The following is a 19,032-nucleotide window of genomic DNA, read 5'->3' as shown; positions in this document are numbered from 1 at the left end:
TTTCTCATCAGCCTTTTCTTGGGGGGCAATTGGTGGCAACCAACACAAGTGTCATGTTATTTGGCCATTTTCTATCACTAGAACTTTGCCTCTTGATCAGGGCTTCCAGGAATTTTTTTTAACTAACAGGACCCATGGCCTGAAAAAGTTTGAAAACCTCTGTTCTAGTCAACCAAGATCCTTGGTTGTACAAAATAAGTGTTTGTGAAATCTGGTGTGAACACTTGGAATGGGATAACGCAACGAAGAGCCATTCAACCAAGTGGCAGGGGAAATTACCAACGTCTGCTGCCTAGGTCTGGGTCAACCACTCAGGAGATAAGGAGAAATATGAGGGTGGGGGCCTTAGAGATTGGGACATCACTCACACACTCAGATGTTTCTACCCCAATGCACGGAGTATGGGATGCAAACAGAGAGACCTTGAAATCCTAACACAGGAGGACAAATGGGATGTCATTGGCATCACTGAAACTTGGTGGGATGACACACATGATTAAAGCATGTTCTGGAAGGCTACAACTTATTCAAAAGGAGAGACTCAGTAGAAAGGGGAAAAGTGTTGTCCTGTATGTACAGAAAGCATATGGCTGCACAGATCTTTAATCAGAGCAGGGAAATCCTGTTGGGAGTGTTTGGGAAAGAATGAACAGATAGAAATGGATATGGTATTCCCTGTGACACTCTATGGAAGCGAAAGTTGGACTTTGAAGAAGCAGGACAGGAAGAGAATTGACACCTTCAAACTTTGGTGTTGGAGAAGACTCTTGAGAATACCGTGGACAGCCAAGAAAACAAACCGATGAATCATTGAACAAATATAATGGCATGTGGGAATGACCTTGGGAGACAGCAAGATCGATGTCAGCCTTGTGAGGTAGTCCAGACAGGAAGCATGCCCAGAGGAACTAAATATACATTATTGTAAGGTTGCATTAACAGAATCTTGCAAGTCTAGAAGTACATTTCTCCCCCATCACCTTTACAGCCCAAGAAACTAGGGAGGGTCCCTTCTGAGACATTTGCCATGACCACGTTCCTGTTGTGGCCTTTTATCAGATGGTTCCCCTAGCTGTGGCTCTTCCCCCTGTCTCCCAAGGTCATTCCCACATACCATTTCAAGAAATCAACCCAGAGTTCTTCCTTGAGGTACAAATGACCAGGCTCAAATTATCCTACTCTAGACACACTATGCAAAGACCCAGCTCTGTGGAGAAGGCTCTGATGCTGGGAAAGGTGGAAGGAAAGAGAAGAAGAGGATGACCAGCAGCAAGGTGGAGGGACTCAGCTACAGTGGCGATGGGGGCACCGTTGGACAACCTGAAATACCAAGTTAGGGACCCAGGATAATGGAGAAAATCTTTCTATGCAGTCGCTAAGAGTCAAAACCAACTTGATGGCACATAATCAACCAATCAATAGAAAATGGGACATGTGAACAAAGTTGGATACAAGGGAGTGGCCAGAAATTGTAGGGATTGTGTCAGCAAGGCTCTTGCGTTATTTATAAAAATAATGAAGGCGGGATAGAAAATCAAATAAATAAATAAAGGGCAGAATGAGCTGAGGCCTGCAAGAAATGCCTCCAACAACAAAAAAGGCCTTTGTCAGTTGCAAAAGGAAAGGCGAAGAGGCTGCAGGTCCATTGCAAGGAGAAAGGGGTACGCTGGTAATGGATGACAGCAAGAAGGCAGAGTGTTGTAGCTGATATTTTTTAATCTCTCTTTTCTCAGGAGAAATGAAGCTGTGGCTGGCCATTGTTGTGAGACGAGTAGGAGGGCACTGCAGTTCAGAACAGAACAAGAGAGCATAAAAGAACACTTAGCTAATTTAAACAAATGCACATCTTGAGGGCCAGATGGGTTACATCATAGTGTACTGAAGGAGCTAGCCAAACTGCTAGCTGTAATCCAGTGTTTCTCAACCTCAGCAATTTTAAGCTGTGTGGACTTCAACTAAGCTGGCTGGGGAATTCTGGGAGTTGAAGTCCACACAGCTTAAAGTTGCTGAGGTTGAGAAACACTGCTGTAACCTTTGTGAACTCCTGGAGCTGGCAAAAAAACTAGCAGGAATGCAAAAACATTAGCAGAAGGAGTCAAAAAGATCCAGACAGACTTCAACTATGTGCTGAAAAGAATTAAATTAATAAAAGGAAGTATAAAATTATCCATCCAGGGAGAAAAAAAGGAAAAGAAAAGCCCAAGTATTGAAACTTGGCTTGGCAGTAGCACTTGTGAGAAGGATCTGGGTGTCCCTTGTCAATCACAAGTTGAACCCGAGCCAGCAGTGTGATACAGCAGCTAAAAAGGCAAATGCTATTTCGGGAAGTATTAACAGAGGCAGAGAGTCCAGATTGTGGGAAGGAATTGTCCTGTACTGTTCTGCCTTGATTGAGCCTCACTTGGAATACAGTATCCAGATCTGGGCATTGCAGTCTAAAATGAATCTCAACAAACGGGAGTAAATTCAGAGGATGGCTACCAAGAGTTATCCATCCATCCATCCATCCATCCATCCATCCATCCATCCATCCATCCATTTCATTTGTACCTGCGACCATCGATTTGACTCTCAGGGTCTTCCACAGTAGAAAACAAATTTTAAAACATCTGTTCATAAGCCTAAAAACATAAAGCTTCATAACAGTGAAGTAAGAGCAAAACAAAAATAAATCAAAAGACAGTCCCAAATAGATTAAAACATATTCCTGAAGAGCTCCATTTTCAACATCTCCCAGAATGCATTCAGGGATGGCAAGATAGTGAGGGGATTGGAAACCAAGTCTAATAAGGAATAATCACAGAAACTGGGTTTGTTTACTCTGCAGAAGAGAAGATAGAGGATCTGATAGCCATCTTCAGATATCAAAAGGGTTGTTGTATGCAGAAGGAGGGAGACTTGATATCTGGTTCCCGGGGGCCAGGACTAGAATCAATGGGTTGAAACTAAAGGGGATAGATTCAGGTCAAATATTAGGAGGAATTTTCTGATAGTAGGAGCTGTTAACAGCAGAATACATTCCCTCATGAAGTAGTATGTTCATTCACCAGAAGTCTTCCGAGCCTGGATCTGCACTGAATGGAGGTTGGACTAGATGACCTCTGAGGTTCCTTCTAATGAAAATCAGTCTCCATGTGATTTGTTTGCTGATGATCACATCTGTAAAGCTGCACAAGTCCAGGACGACTCTACTGAGGATTCACCCACAAGTTCCTTGTTTGTAGCTTAAGATGTGCAAAGCTAACCAACTATGGTTTATTCAACAACCCATAATTACAAGCCATGGCTCAGCATGCTATGGAAACCAAATCTAAATCTCTCTCCTTAGACTGAGTGGATTCTTTTAAAGATTTAAAGCAGCAATCCTGAGAAGGGCCAATGAGGATTTTTTCATAACCTTATGTTGAAGCTGGCAAAAATCTTGTTATTGGGACCACCCTTGTTATTGGGACACTGGAAGTGTGACCAGCAGCACTGTCTGTGAAACATTGGTGCAGGATGGGTGGCACAACTATAATTAAGTACTGTACCTTAATTATGAGACCCCATGAGGAAAAGAATGGGAAGGGATCAATGGGAAATCAGAAGTCAGTGCCAAACGCAATCTTCTGTGGCTTCTGATCTATGTGATCAGAGGGGGAAACACAGCCCCACAATTCCTGAAGACCCTCCCAATTTCTATGGACTAATTTTTTTTTTTAATCAGTTCAATCGCATCCGATTCTCAGACACTACTCGGACTTGGCAACGTTTTTCGCAAGTGGTTTGCCATTGCCTCCTTCCTAGGGTTGAGAGAAAGTGACTGGCCCAAGGTCACCCAGCTGGGTTTGTGCCTAAGGCAGGTCTGGAACTCAGGGCCTCCCGGTTTCTAGCCTGGAGCCTTAACCACTGCACCAGACTGGCTCTCATGGACTAAATAGCAATATTTTAATGAGCTGCTCCCCCCTCCATAATATTTCACACCATGACATTTTCCTATGACCCTTCTCTGCTGTATTTTTTTTTTCCTGGAACAGAATTTCTCTTCTCATGGAAATTTCCACTTGGGGAAGACTCGAACGGCCAGGAAAATGAGGGGAGGAGAGCTTCAAAATCAGGCTTTGCTCCAGGATGAAGAGGTCCTGCAATGAGCTGTTCTCACTCTATCTGGGTCATAATCTCTGGGGATAATGGGAACTGTAATCAGCCCTTTACTTCCCCAGGATAGGAGAGACTATTAGACAGCAATACAAATCCATGCTCTAAATCAGTGGTTCTCAACCTTTTTGAATCCGTGGCACAATTCTGAATACAGCAGTAGTTCTATGGCACACCAGAACATTATTAATTGTATATAGGTACTTTTAAACATGTAAGACATGGTTTGAGGGGAAGTTATACAATTTTTAAAAATATCTGAACAATGAAGATACGGACTGAACAGAATACAGGTAGTCCTCAACTTACAACCACAATTGGGACCAGAATTAAGTCATAAGTTGAGTCACACGTGACTGGAACTGATTTTACGACCATTTTATGGTGGTCGTTAAGCAAAATCACAGGTCATTAAGCAAATCACCACCGTCATTAAGTGAACCCAGCTTCCCCAATGGGTGTTTTTTGCGGGAAAATGGCAAAAAAGCCGCAAAACATGATCACGTGACCGTAGTGCGCTGCAACCGGTTGTACATGCAAGCCAGTTGCCAGGTGCCCAAAATGTGATCATGTGACCGGGGGGGGGGGTTGCGACGTTTTGTGACGCTCAGAAGTGCTTTACAGGTCATAAAGCACACATTCCAAGGCTGCTGTAACTTCAGACTGTCATTAAATGAATGGTCGTAAGTCAAGGACTTTTTGCTGTTTATTTGTTTAGTCACTTCCGACTCTTCGTGACTTCATGGACCAGCCCACGCCAGAGCTTCCTGTCGGTCGTCAACACCCCCAGCTCCCCCAGGGACGAGTCCGTCACCTCTGGAATATCATCCATCCATCTTGCCCTTGGTCGGCCCCTCTTCCTTTTGCCCTCCACTCTCCCTAGCATCAGCATCTTCTCCAGGGTGTCCTGTCTTCTCATTATGTGGCCAGAGTATTTCAGTTTTGCCTCTAATATCATTCCCTCAAGTGAGCAGTCTGGCTTTATTTCCTGGAGGATGGACTGGTTTGATCTTCTGGCAGTCCAAGGCACTCTCAGAATTTTCCTCCAACACCACAGTTCAAAAGCATCGATCTTCCTTCTCTCAGCCTTCCTTATGGTCCAGCTCTCGCAGCCATATCTTACTACGGGGAACACCATTGCTTTAACTATACGGACCTTTGTTGTCAGCGTGATATCTCTGCTCTTAACTATTTTATCAAGATTTGTCATTGCTCTTCTCCCAAGGATTAAACGTCTTCTCATTTCCTGACTGCAGTCAGCTTCTGCAGTAATCTTCGCACCTAGAAATACAAAGTCTTTCACTGCTTCTACATTTTCTCCCTCTATTTGCCAGTTATCAATCAAGCTGGTTGCCATAATCTTGGTTTTTTTCAGGTTTAGCTGCAAACCAGCTTTTGCACTTTCTTCTTTCACTTTCATCATAAGGCTCCTCAGTTCCTCTTCGCTTTCAGCCATCAAAGTGGTATCATCTGCATATCTGAGATTGTTAATGTTTCTTCCAGAGATTTTAACTCCAGCCTTGGATTCCTCAAGGCCAGCTTGTCGCATGATGTGTTCTGCGTACAAGTTGAATAGGTAGGGTGAGAGTCTACAGCCCTGCCGTACTCCTTTCCCAATCTTAAACCAGTCCGTTGTTCCGTGGTCTGTTCTTAACTGTTGCTACTTGGTCGTTATACAGATTCTTCAGGAGGCAGACAAGATGACTTGGTATCCCCATACCGCTAAGAACTTGCCACAATTTGTTATGGTCCACACAGTCAAAGGCTTTAGAATAGTCAATAAAACAGAAGTAGATGTTTTTCTGAAACTCCCTGGCTTTTTCCATTATCCAGCGGATATTGGCAATTTGGTCCCTAGTTCCTCTGCCTTTTCTAAACCCAGCTTGTGCATCTGGCAATTCTCGCTCCATGAATTGTTGAAGTCTCCCTTGCAGGATCTTGAGCATTATCTTACTGGCATGTGAAATGAGTGCCACTGTTCGATAGTTTGAACATTCTTTAGTGTTTCCCTTTTTTGGTATGGGGATATAAGTTGATTTTTTCCAATCTGATGGCCATTCTTGTGTTTTCCAAATTTGCTGGCATATAGCATGCATTACCTTGACAGCATCATCTCGCAAGATTTTGAACAGTTCAGCTGGGATGCCGTCATCTCCTGCTGCCTTGTTATTAGCAATGCTTCTTAAGGCCCACTCAACCTCACTCTTCAGGATGTCTGGCTCTAGCTCACTGACCACACCATCAAAGCTATCCCCGATATTGTTATCCTTCCTATACAGGTCTTCTGTATATTCTTGCCACCTTTTCTTGATCTCTTCTTCTTCTGTTAGGTCCTTGCCATCTTTGTTTTTGATCATACCCATTTTGGCCTGGAATTTACCTCCGATGTTTCTAATTTTCTGGAAGAGGTCTCTTGTCCTTCCTATTCTATTGTCTTCTTCCACTTCCGCGCATTGCTTGTTTAAAAATAATTCCTTCTCTCTTCTGGCTAATCTCTGGAATTTTGCATTTAATTGGGCATATCTCCCCCTATCACTGTTGCCTTTTGCTTTCCTTCTTTCTTGGGCTACTTCTAGTGTCTCAGCAGACAGCCATTTTGCCTTCTTGGTTTTCTCTTTCTTTGGGATGTATTTTGTTGCCGCCTCCTGAACAATGTTGCGAACTTCTGTCCAGAGTTCTTCCGGGACCTTATCTACTAAATCTAGTCCTTTAAATCTATTCTTCACCTCCACTGCATTTTCCTTAGGAATATTAGTGAGCTCATATCTAGCTGATCTGTGGGTCTTCCCTAATCTCTTTAGTCTGATCCTAAATTGTGCAAGAAGAAGTTTGTGATCTGAACTACAGTCAGCTCCAGGTCTTGTTTTTACCGACTGTATAGACGCCCACCACCTTTGGCTGCAAAGGATGTAGTCAATCTGATTTCGGTGTTGTCCATCTGGTGAAGTCCATGTATAAAGCCGTCTCTTAGGTTGTTGGAAGAGAGTGTTTGTTATGCAGAGTGAGTTGTCTTGGCAAAATTCTATCAGCCTATGTCCTGCTTCGTTTTGTTCTCCCAGGCCATGCTTACCTGTAATTCCAGGTGTCATTTGACTGCCCACCTTAGCATTCCAGTCTCCCGTGATGAAAATAACATCTCTTTTAGGCGTGTTGTCCAGTAGGTGCTGCAGATCCTCATAGAACTGCTCTACTTCAGCTTCTTCAGCATCTGTGGTTGGGGTGTATATTTGGATCACTGTGATGTTAGATGGCTTGCCCTGAATTCGAATTGAGATCATTCTATCATTTTTTGGATTGTATCCAAGCACTGCTGTAGCCACTTTACTATTAATTATGAAGGCTACTCCATTTCTTCTGTGGTCCTCTTGTCCACAGTAGTAGATCTGGTGGTCATTTGATGTGAAGTGGCCCATTCCAGTCCATTTCAGTTCACTGATGCCCAGAATGTCTATCTTTAATCTGGACATCTCACCAATAACCACATCCAATTTGCCCTGGCTCATAGATCTTACATTCCAGGTTCCAATGGTGTGTTGATCCTTAGAACATCGGATTCGCCATTCACCACCAGCACCGTCGGCCGCTAGCCGTCCTTTCGGCTTTGAGCTAGCTGCGTCATCGTGTCTGGGGCTAGTTGAGCTCATCCTCTGTTCCTCCCCAGTAGCATTTTGACCATCTTCCGACCTGGGGGTCTCATCTTCCGATGGTATACCGACATATCTCTGCTTGTACTGATCCATTTAGTTTTCACGGCAAGAATACTGGGGTGGGTTGCCATTACCTTCCCCAGGGATCGCATGTAGTCTGACCTCTCTGTCATGACCTTCTCGTCTTGGGTGGCCCTTCACGGTTTAGCTCATGGCATCATTGAGGTGCTCAAGCTCCAGCACCACGACAAGGTAACGATCCTTTGCTGAAGAGTCAAGGACTACTTGTATAAATAATACAAAAGAAAAAAAATAATGTGGCCCATAGCACACCTGTGTGCCACAGCACACTGGTTGAGAACCGCTGCTCTAAATGATAGTCTCTTCACAAGCCATTATTGGGGGAATCCCATAGTACTCAATATCCCTCCCCGTGGGAACTGGTGGGGAGGTCGGGATGCATAGAAGTCAGTGAAGTGGGCAGAACGTAGCTGTGGCAGAAGGACACGGATGGCTGAATATTTTCAACATCTGTTTCAAGGCTGACTCTGCCAGATTGCGATCGCAAACAGGATAAAGCAAGGCAGGATTCACAATTCCTTTCTCAGCAATCTGCAACCGCCAAGAACGCAATCTCTAGGGGACTGACAAAACCCAAGAACAGGGCTTTTCTGTTGTTTGCTTGCAGAGGGAGAGAGGCTTAAGCAATTCCAGAAGCCCCCCCCCCAATAACAAACATCAACCCCCCCTCCCCCCCCAATTCAGGCAGTCCACAGCTTCATTCAGACTGATTGGAAAACTACGGGAAGCTCAGTTCATGTAAGATCCTCGCTGGAATAAAACGGGGCTGGGAATTAGTTCAGAATGCGGCTATCTTAATAGCAGATTGTATGGATCATGACATCACATTCACCCAGGATACCACCGATAAACAAACAGTGAGACTGCTTTTATTTCATCAGTTTCATTGTGATATGGCAACTAGCCATTTAAAGCCAACGAGCCCCAGATTCTAGCCCCCTCTCAGCCATGCAAGCTCCCTGGGGGATTTGGGGCCAGTCCCTCTCTCTCAGCCCAAGATCGAAGGTGGGGTAGTACATAAGGAGCTGGAACAGAAGCAGGTCTCCCCTCCACCCACCATAAAGGAATGTAGAGCTGACTGGGGAAGGTAGGAGACCATCATAAAGGGAGATCTTTAAGACAAGATGAGCCCATGTTGAGAAAGCGGAAAGTGTGAGGAAGAAACTCAAAGTACGGTAGTCCTTGACTTACAACCACAATTGGGACTGGAACTTCTGCTGCTAAGCAAGGTGGTTGTTAAGTGAGTCACACCCGATTTTATGACCTTTTTTGCTGTGGTCGTTAAGCGAATCACCATGGTCATTAAGCAAATCCAGCTTCCCTCATTGACTTTGCTTGTCGAAAGCTGGCTGGGAAGGTTGCAAATGGCAATCATGTGACCCTGGAATGCTGCAACGGTCATGTGAGCTGGTTGCCAAGTGCCTGAATTTTGATCATGTTACTGCAGGGATGCCATAAGTGCGAGGACCAATCATAAGTCACTTTTTTCAGCGCTGTCATAACTTCAAACAGTCACAAAACAAATGGTCATAAGTCAAGGACGACCTGTAACCCCATTTTCATTTTGTTCAGTATAAGACGGGCCAGAGAGAAACTCTGACCGGCTTTCAAGATTCTGTTATTCTATTTACTGCAGTAAACAGAGTTCCTTGAATCCCTGGCATGCCTGTTTCTGGACCTGTCCTGCCTCGAAAGGCTGATACCTACTGGTTTTCTTTTGGGCTAGTCACTCTCTCTCAGCCCTACCTACCCCACAGAGTTGTTGTTTGGGGGAAAAATAGGAGGAGAGAGCAGCACTATTCAAGCTGCCTTCAGCTCTTTAACAGGCTGTTACGCTTCTTCAGAAACTGCAAACTGGCCGTCCTGAGGCTGAAATGGCTCAATAACAGCACCAAACAGCAAGTGGTTTGAATCTAAACATCTTGTGTCCCCCTATCACAAGGAGCTCATATGCCTGGTACTGTATTCAAATAGAATGGTGGATTCTTAAAGACCCACAGAAGCAATGCCAGATTTATACCAAAACACGCCAGTAGTTTTTCAGGCCTCAATCCTGTACTGCCCCTGCAGACCGGAAGGGCCAGAAACCTGCTATTTTCATCCAAAAACAAAAGCAGACATTGACAAGTTAAATTCCCCAGCTAGCAGACACTTTATTCTGCTCTTGTGGGCTGCCGTTGTAAAATAAACATAGGATTAGATCGTCATAGTTCAGGAAAGTGTGTTGCTAAACAAGTTGACTTTCTCCCCCTCCCCTGTGGAAAGTTGACAAGGGAAAATTGGTTAGACACGATAACATCTCATGCATTTTGCTGATGTGTGTCGTTACTTGAAAACCCAGGCAGAAGTCATCAAAATTGTGCAAAAGCTGTCAAACCTCATCCCACAAAGGAAGAGCTTATGTGAAGTACAATGCATGGCGGTGAATATAAATCTTTCCTGCCGTGCTTCTCCAAATAAATGGAGACTGGGACAGGCAACTGGAAAAAAATACATTGCAATGCATTCTTGTGTCCATTCCAACACCCTTTTAATGCCAGCTCCTTTTGAAACAACTGTGAGAAAAAAAAATACGAAGTCTTCTCTTTAGAAAGGAGTATGGTGTAAAGCCTCGTTGGCCAATACAACCTGGATGGAGCATTACACTCTAACAGCTGCCAGGAAATCCTGTAAGGTTTGGGTGAGGTTTAAAAGCAAACTCATTCAATTGACGGTGGACTCTGGAGATTATGTACTAAGGAAGAAAAGGGTGTCACAAAAACAGGCAAACGAAAAAGAAAACAAAACCACCAAAAGGACATTGATGCTACTAAGAAATCAGGGCTGTATGCATTGAGTACCTTTCTGCACCCAAATACAGAAACATTATAGCAATTGCCACCAGTTTAAAGGTCTTTAAAGAAAGAGTAATACAATAATAATAACAACAACAACGAAGAGGAGGAGGAGGAGGAGGAGGAGGAGGCCACCTACACCCATTAACCATGATGGTCATTCAATTTATACCCACGAGAAGATCCTGGGATCGACTTCATCTGCCTTACCTGGATGACGTCCTTCCGCAGGTTAACAAGGTACAACCAGTCGCTGAACCTTGGATAACTGTTCAGCTCAACCGTCCTGTCATTTAAGGGGACGCTGAGCTTGCACTGTAACTGGATGCCAATGTAACGGACCAGTTTCACCTGTGGAGGGAGGAGAAAAAGATTAAAATGGCTCCAAGAAGCAGGTCAAAAACAGCAAACCAGGAAGGAACCAGCATGGATTTCATCTCATCCACCAACTGAAACCAGGCGGCCTTTCAGTGTTGCTCATTCTGTCAAGATTTGATTAGATGCAACAAGGCACTTTATTCACTGTCCCTTTGCTTGGTGATCTATGCCCAGCCTCAGTATTCCACATCTGTAAAATGGGAGTAACTGAGTTTTTATAGCCTGGAAAAAAATGTAACAGGTGTTAAATTCTTTCTTGTCAAGGCAGAAAACATGTGATCCAGTCGGTCTTCCTGATGTTATTTTCCTCCAAAACTTTTTTGCTTTCTCACCTCCCACCCTCATTTTCCTGACTTACCCTTCAAGCAAGCACAACTACCAGGCACTTCTGACTACATAAAGTTTCAAATCTGCAATGTGATTACTTGACTTAGGAAATGCTGATAAGGGAAGGTATATCTTTTCTGATAACAAGAGAGAAAATCAAACCAGGAAATTTTCTTTTGGCTCAGTAAAATTAACTAAAGTAGTATAAATATACGTATGCATGTATGTACATACACACTAAGTAACAATACAAGGGAGACTTTAACAAGTAATCAGCTTAAAATCAAAACCTGTAGTATATAACAATTGTTTTGATGTGAGTTGTGGTGGTTCTTTTTCAACGTTATACGTTCAAGTTGGGTGAAAAAGCTAAATAATTTTATGCTTGTAATATTGCCATCCTAAATTGTAATTAACATTGATAGAATATTTTTTCTTTCTTTTTTCTATTCTCCATATTGTTATTTAAATAATAGAATGTTAATAATTTTTAAACTTATTATACAAACATCAACGTATAGAAACAACACAATCTACTAAGATTTATAACAACATAAGAAAAAGGAAAAAATTAACTAAAGTATTATGAAATTGACTCGATTGGATTTCCTGAGATCAGGATGAGGGAATAAGACTATTGTATTCTGGTGAGAGTTAAAATCTACAATACTGGGAAAGCAGCAAGCTGGAACAAGATGCCACTAAATAGGCATTTGTTGGTTTGTTCTGTGATTTAGAGGCCACCTTAGTCCACAAGACTCTGGGCAACTTACAAGGTTAAAAGCAGAAAAACAGTACGACAATACTGTTAGACCAGTGTTTCTCAACCTTGGCAACTTTAAGATGTGTGGACTTCAACTTCCAGAATTCCCCAGCCAGTTTGGTCTAGTGGTTAAGGTGCTGGGCTAGAAACCAGGAGACTGTGAGTTCTAGTCCCGCCTTAGGCATGGAAGCCGGCTGGGTGACCTTGGGCCAGTCCCTCTCTCTCAGCCCAGCCCACCTCACAGGGTTGTTGTTGTGGGGAAAATAGGAGGAGGAAGGAGTATTTGGTATGTTCACCACCTTGAGTTATTTGTAAAAATAATAAAGGCGGGATAGAAAATAAATAAATAAAACCAAATTTTCCCAAATAAATGCTTTTGTGTACAAATTTTTGACTTGACAGATGTTGACAGATCAAATCTTTGCAGCCCTTAAAAACTATAAAAGAAAATAAAGATTACAAAGAAAAACAGTAAATAGTGAAGAAAGAAGAAAGAAGAAGAAAGAAAGAGGGAAAGAGGGAAAAGGAAAATTATAAAGCAGCAGCTTCCAATCTTCTTTACAGCATTATAGATACATTTATATTTTGCCCTCTCTCTCTAAAGTTACATCATAATTTCCTTCTTTCCATCAGCTACCCTTTCTAATCTTCAAACCCATAAATCACAAGTTCATTTTTCTCTTTTTTCAGCAAAAAGTCCATAAGGGGCCAACTCATAACTTTGTCTCATGGCTTCTACGCTGCGCTAGCTTAGGAAAAAAACAAGTTTCATACTCAAATCTAAAATCACAGACTTTCCCCTGGGGCAATCAGAAACAAATTCCGAAATGACAACCTACAAATGTTCCTCTGTTTGATAAATAACATGCTCAACCTTTCAGGTCCTCTGCCTATGGCCATAAAGTTTCCCCCCTGCTGTTTTTCCAGTAATTTCAGCAAGAGAAGCACATGGCTGCCTATGCCAGAATAAATGTCTCAGGCCTTAAAATGTTATAAGACAACTCTTGTGTTGTTTGAGGAAAAAAGTTTCAGTTGTCCTAAAGGAAATTTCAAAAAATGCAGAGGGCTTTTCAGTTTTCTCTGTTTTTCATAAGCCAACTGTTTTTCCTCCTTTTTGTTTTCTACACCAGTGTCTCTACCCACCCCCCTGCCCCAATCAACCAGAGATAAACTAAGTATAGGCTGCTCAGATCAAGTTTCTAGCCATCTGGATGGATGTTCATGCATGGATACACAATCCCCTTCATTGCCTGCCCAGCAAGAAGAAGGATTGGCCAACCACTCTCATTTGCTAAGCCCAATTCCAAGTATCTATGGAACCACTCCCAACTACATGCTTTATGACATCCTCAGAGTCTAGAATCTCCAGTTAAAACAATCCGGCATCGTCTTGGTTCATCTCAAACAACTAAAAAGGGTTGGAGCGGGTTACTGTTTGGGTGGAAACCAGGAATAATCAGGACTACAGGCTCGACTAAGGTGTCAAAAAACATTTCAGAAGAGGGCAGTGGCAAACCATTTCTTCACTTTACCAAGAAAACTACCTGGATGTGTCCATGAAGTCACTAACAATCAAACTCAACCCAAAGGAGATTTTAGCAGATGAATGAAAAGACCAGGGGCTGGCACTGTGGTATCCATAACATTGTTAAAGTTCAGATTTAGGCAAGGATGGAAGGATGGTGGTGGGTCAGCAACCACAGAGGGCTCTGGGTGAAGTGGATTAGCCAGACTTGCTTCCAATCAGGATTCAGGTCTAGGTGTGGGGCTGAAACCACATTGATTGAAGATGTAGATGACTTGCTGTCGGCCTTGGATGGTCCTGGTTGTCCCTCCAGGTCTGTTAGATCTCTCAGTGGCAATTGATACCACTGACCGTGACATCCCTTTGGACCGCCTGCAAGGGTTAGGGACAGCAAGTACTGTGCTACAGTGGTCCTGCTCCTTTTGGGTAGACAGCTCCAATCAGTACTCATGGGAGAGGAGAGGTTGAGCTCTTAGACATTCAATATGGGATGTCCCAGGGCTTGGCCTTCTCCCCATTCTCATAATGTAAATGCATGAAGACACTGGAAGACATAATCCATCAGGCAGGGGTAGGGGATCATCAATATGCTGATGATAACCAGTCATACCTTCACCACAGGCCAAAGAGGAGATGCAGTGTAAGTCCGGTGCCGAGAGGCAATGAGAGACTGGACTCAGTGGAACAGATCCAGACTGAATCCCAGCAAAATGGAGTTACTGTCAGTACAGAGACCGAAAGGTACCATGGATTTCTATCTATCACTCTTGATGGGGCTGCCCTTATCCTGAGGTACCAGGTGTGAGGACTGACAGTTGTCTTGGATTCACAGTTCCTGCCAAAGCAGCAGGCTGGTGCTGTGTCAGGAGAACCTTTGTCCATTGTGATATTTCTTGGACCAGGAAGTGCTGATGATAGCAACTCACCCCCTTGTCATCTCCAGGTTAGATTACTGCAATTTGTTCCACATGGGACTGTCCTTGAAGACGACCTGGAGGCTACAGGAGGCACAAACTGTGCCTTCCTCTCTGCTAACTGGCGATAACCAGTTTAACAGACTGTACAGTAGAAGATGCATTGGTGGCCAGCAAGCTTCTGGGCCCCATTCAAGGTTGCAGTGCTCTTCTCTGAGCCCAGGGAAAGTAGAGGCTGTTTCCAAACTACAGTACTGCAAGTTAACAGATTCCTTCCTAGTCTGGTAAACAGTTAACTACATCTCCTGTTCATCCAAGGCAGGTTATCAAAACAATGAAAAAAGCTCTACTGTAGCAAACTTGCGAGATAAACAGGTCCTTGCTATCTTTGGGATTAGAACGTCTCCAGGACAATCCGTACTTTACGGGCCAGACAGGACAAAGTGTCGCAATAAGGGACCAAGGGATGGCCTTCTCAGCAGCAGCCTTCTTAATCTGAACCCGGTTAAGGCTATAAAAATGGCCAACCCCAATTAAGCAGACAGCAGTGATGGGATTATAACTGTGGTTTCTACTTTTTAAAAACTTTTTTGGGGTGAAAAATGACAATCAACATGTAACTCAACTCACAGGATTGTTGTGGTAGGGAACATAGGAGGAGGAAGGAGCATTAGGAAGGAGGAAGTTCGCTGCCTTATTTATAAAAATAATAAAGGCGGGATAGAAAATAAAATTAATTAATTAATAAACAGGGAAGGAATGATACAGCAGTGATTATACAGTTAAAAAAATTAATAATATCATAGTGATTAAAGCAAACCGACATTTAAAAAAGGATCCATGTATTATTAATATAGTACTAGCTCAATCCTTTTACACAGTATTAAATCTACCACATAGAAGCATATTACTACAGGCAGCTTCCAATTACAAAAGCATAACATGGTTTGTTGAAACTGGGCAACAGTATATATTCTTGGGCATACCATTAATTGGAAAAAAAAAATCTGATTTGCTTCCTTTAGGATCAGTTGTGGTTTTAACTAATTATTGTTGTCTTTTTCTAGTGCCCAGAAGCTTGTGAGAAAGTGACATACAAATTTCTATATAAAAGAATAAATGAAAAGATACAAATCCTCAACACGTTTTTAAAACACAGATTATTTAAGGAAGTGGCTGAAAAGTTGCAAGCTTACTACAGTCTCCCGTGAGGGTCCCAAAAGGTCTCTGGGGAGAGGCTGTTGAACACTATAGGAGACAGTCCAAGAGAACGGTCAGTAACTGGAGCAGGCAGTATTGGGTCAACGTACTGACGTCATGGCCTGGCCTGCAACCTGCACAAAATCATCAAATTCCTCCAGAATCAGAGGCAACAGATCTTAAGTAACAGAAGAAGAAAGGTCTAAGTTCTTCATTTCCTACCCATGTTCATGAACTTCTTCTATGCATCTAACTGGACAGGGTGAGACACATAAAGTTGGGCTAGATAGGCTACTGGCCAGGTCCAGCTGGGCTCTTCTGATCTTCTTCTGAGATAATAAGGACTGACCATGAGAGCTTCTCTGTGTAAAGCACGTGGTCCACCCCTGAGCTATGGAACTAACTCTCCACTTAGCTTTGGAGTAACTACTCTATGATATAGCTGTTTTTAAAAAGACTCCAAGCGCTGATTTCATTCTTACTGCTCTGTTTCAGTTATGCAAGCTTCTTGCAAAGTCTTCTGGCCTACAAAGCGAGGAGTATAACAACAAAGCAAAACATGAGAAAAAGCGTGAGAGAGCACAAAATCCACCTCCTAAGTTATTGCTAACATATTGTAGTCTTGGCTGCAAGAGGACAATTATTTTTCTATTTTATTGTCTGCATTATAGAGCCTAAACTTTCCAGGTATTTTGCGGAGGGAAGGGGAGGGAATTTTTCTCATGATTCCCAGGCCACCAATCCTCAGAGGGAAAAACTCGAGCTTCAAAAAACTCCTGAACAAAAAGACAAAATCAACTTTGAGGTATGGCTAACGGATTTTTTTAAAAAAATAATCAAATGGAAAGTCAAAGGCCACAATTCAGGCTAACAGTAACTTTCTCCTAAGGAGGATAGGGGGGCAGCAAATGAGTTGGACAATTACTGTCCTGGTTGACTTGGAATTCTGAAAGTTCTTGAGAACTTGAGGGCACCAGGTTAGAGAAGACTCAGCTAGATCCAGAAGAAGAGAAGTTTGAGTGCTCCAGAGCTGAAGCTATTTAAGCAGGATCATCTCAGAGGGAAACTGGGGTGGGAGGTAGCCGGGTGGAGAGAGAGAGTCAAGATTTTATTTATCCTGGGTTTATGGGCAGAAGCTTTGAGGGGCTTCCTTTGTTTTTCCAACTCGGTCAACCCAAGCCTTTTTTAGGGCCCTAGAGTTTTTCATGCATTTCCTGCCTCAAAAGGCTGAAAAACCACACACCAATTTTCAGTAAGTGAGGTCAGAAATCTTTCCAGAGAGGGGGAGAGAAAGAGGTTGGGGGGCCAGATGGTGTCCCTGGTTGCCCCTCCCTATTTAGGCTGTAAAAATTTAAGAAGAGTTTCTGCATACCTCCCTCTTTTGCAAAACCGTCAAGTTTTTGAGATGTTATCTGAAAACTGTGTAGGACTTGCTTATCAGAACCGACCCGCAGAGCTGGGAGAACAAGTGAATGACTGAGCAAGCTCCCAGGACATTAAACCCCCACAGGTCTTTCCCAGTGAGTCAGCTATGGGGAGAAGGGAATGCTGCCCTCCACTTAGATAACTGCCGCCTGTCAGCCCTTCAAGGTAGACCCAGCCAGGAAACAGACTCCACAAGACTGCTAGAATTCTACTTTATTGATATACGCTACAGGAACAGAATCTTGAAAATCTGACTGTATTTTCTCTTCCTTTTATACCCAGGAAATTAAGACAGAGCCAGTTTGAGTTTCTTTTTAACATTTTCTTTATTCCCTGGGCTTAAAACATGTTTTTGTAACTGTCACTGCTTAGTTTCTCCAAGGTCATCTCTGTGGCTCTCCACACCACTGCCAACAGCACAACTAAACCTGTACCCACTGGGTGCAGATCGGAGGCCGAAATGCTTGGATCAGTGTTTCTCAACCTTGGCAACCTTAAGACGTGTGGACTTCAATTCCCAGAATTCCCTAGCCAGTATGGCTGAATGGGGAATTCTGGGAGTCGGAGTCTACACATCTTACAATTGCCAAGGTTGAGAAACACTGGCTTGGATCCTCCAAATTCCACTTCAACGAGGATCTTTTGGAGGTATGGAAATGTATGTGGTGACTTTTGGCTACTCACATTCACTCTCATCTCAGCCTCCCTCGCAGAGGGAGTTGCTGGACTAAATGAAGGGAGAATCCCATCTAAGCTACCTTGAGAATAGGCGGGAAGTAAACAAGTCTAACAAATAAATGGTATGATGGTGAAGGTGCTGGACTAGGAATGGGGAGACCCAGGCTCAAGTCCCCATCAGTCACAGAAGCTCCCTGGGGAAATTTGGGTCAATGTCTTTTAGCCCAAGAACCAACATGGTGTAGTGTTAAGATGCTGGGCTAGGCCAGTAGCAAGGATGCCCAGGTTCTAAACCACCATCAACCATGGAAGCCCACCAAGTAACTGTGGGCCAGTCACTCTCTTTTAGCAACCTACTTGCAGAGTAGCTGCTACAGGGAAAATTGGGAAGAGGGAGCGCTAAGCATGCTACCTTTTCCTCTTGAATGAAAAGTAGAATATAAATCTAATAAATAAATAGTAATTAATGATACTTCCCAAGAGAGCTGGGGAGGCAAAAACACCCTGCATTAACCTCTTAATGCCTCTGACACAAATATCCCCAATGTGTGCTTTTCATCACTTTCTGTCACGTATACTAAGAATGCAAATGTCTTTTCCCAGAACTGGTTAGAGACCACCTTTCCCCATCTTTCCCCATCACCATCTACCGCACCCTGGGTTTCAGTGTTTCCTTCCTCATTGCCTACTTTTCCTTCTAACCAGAGAACCCATGAATTGAACTTGGAGCTTACTGCAAGCCCAGCAGGCTGGCCCTCCCTGAGTTACAGTCCCTGTCTGTGTTCTCATGATCTCTTGTTATGAGAACACAGGAAGCTGCCTTACATCAAGTCCATCAAGCTGAATATTTCTTCCTTGTCTACCTAGTTTGCCCAACCTAGCCCCTTTCAGAGTGCTGGGGCAACAATTTCTAATATTACGTGGCTAACCTATCTGGAGTGTGCCCAACCAGATGCAAATGGTGATTTTTAAAGTGTGTTTTGCACAAGCCGTTAAACGGACCAACCCAATTGCTTTCTGGAGCAAGCAAGCTTCTGTTGCTTCCTCAGGACTTAGAATAGCTTGCTAGAATCTTCAAGAAGCATCACCTTTGTTTTTAAAGTCTGAATAGGAAGTGCAATCA

The 19,032-nt window shown here is 43.3% G+C and overlaps 1 protein-coding gene across 1 annotated transcript in view; it reads right to left on the bottom strand.

Moving 5' to 3' along the window:
• The window catches only part of KSR1 (kinase suppressor of ras 1), a 143,616-nt gene that overhangs the window by 68,632 nt on the left and 55,952 nt on the right, over positions 1–19,032 (bottom strand). Inside the window, exon 2 of the mRNA XM_063297300.1 lies at positions 10,910–11,050. The gene's annotated coding sequence lies outside the window, so the exon portion shown is untranslated. The remainder of the gene's footprint in view (positions 1–10,909; positions 11,051–19,032) is intronic.

The sequence above is a fragment of the Candoia aspera genome, chromosome 1, assembly GCF_035149785.1.
Source record: "Candoia aspera isolate rCanAsp1 chromosome 1, rCanAsp1.hap2, whole genome shotgun sequence".
Taxonomy (NCBI): Eukaryota; Metazoa; Chordata; class Lepidosauria; order Squamata; family Boidae; genus Candoia; species Candoia aspera.
Note: the sequence above shows the minus strand (reverse complement) of the source record. Positions and strands in the feature narration are given on the sequence as shown.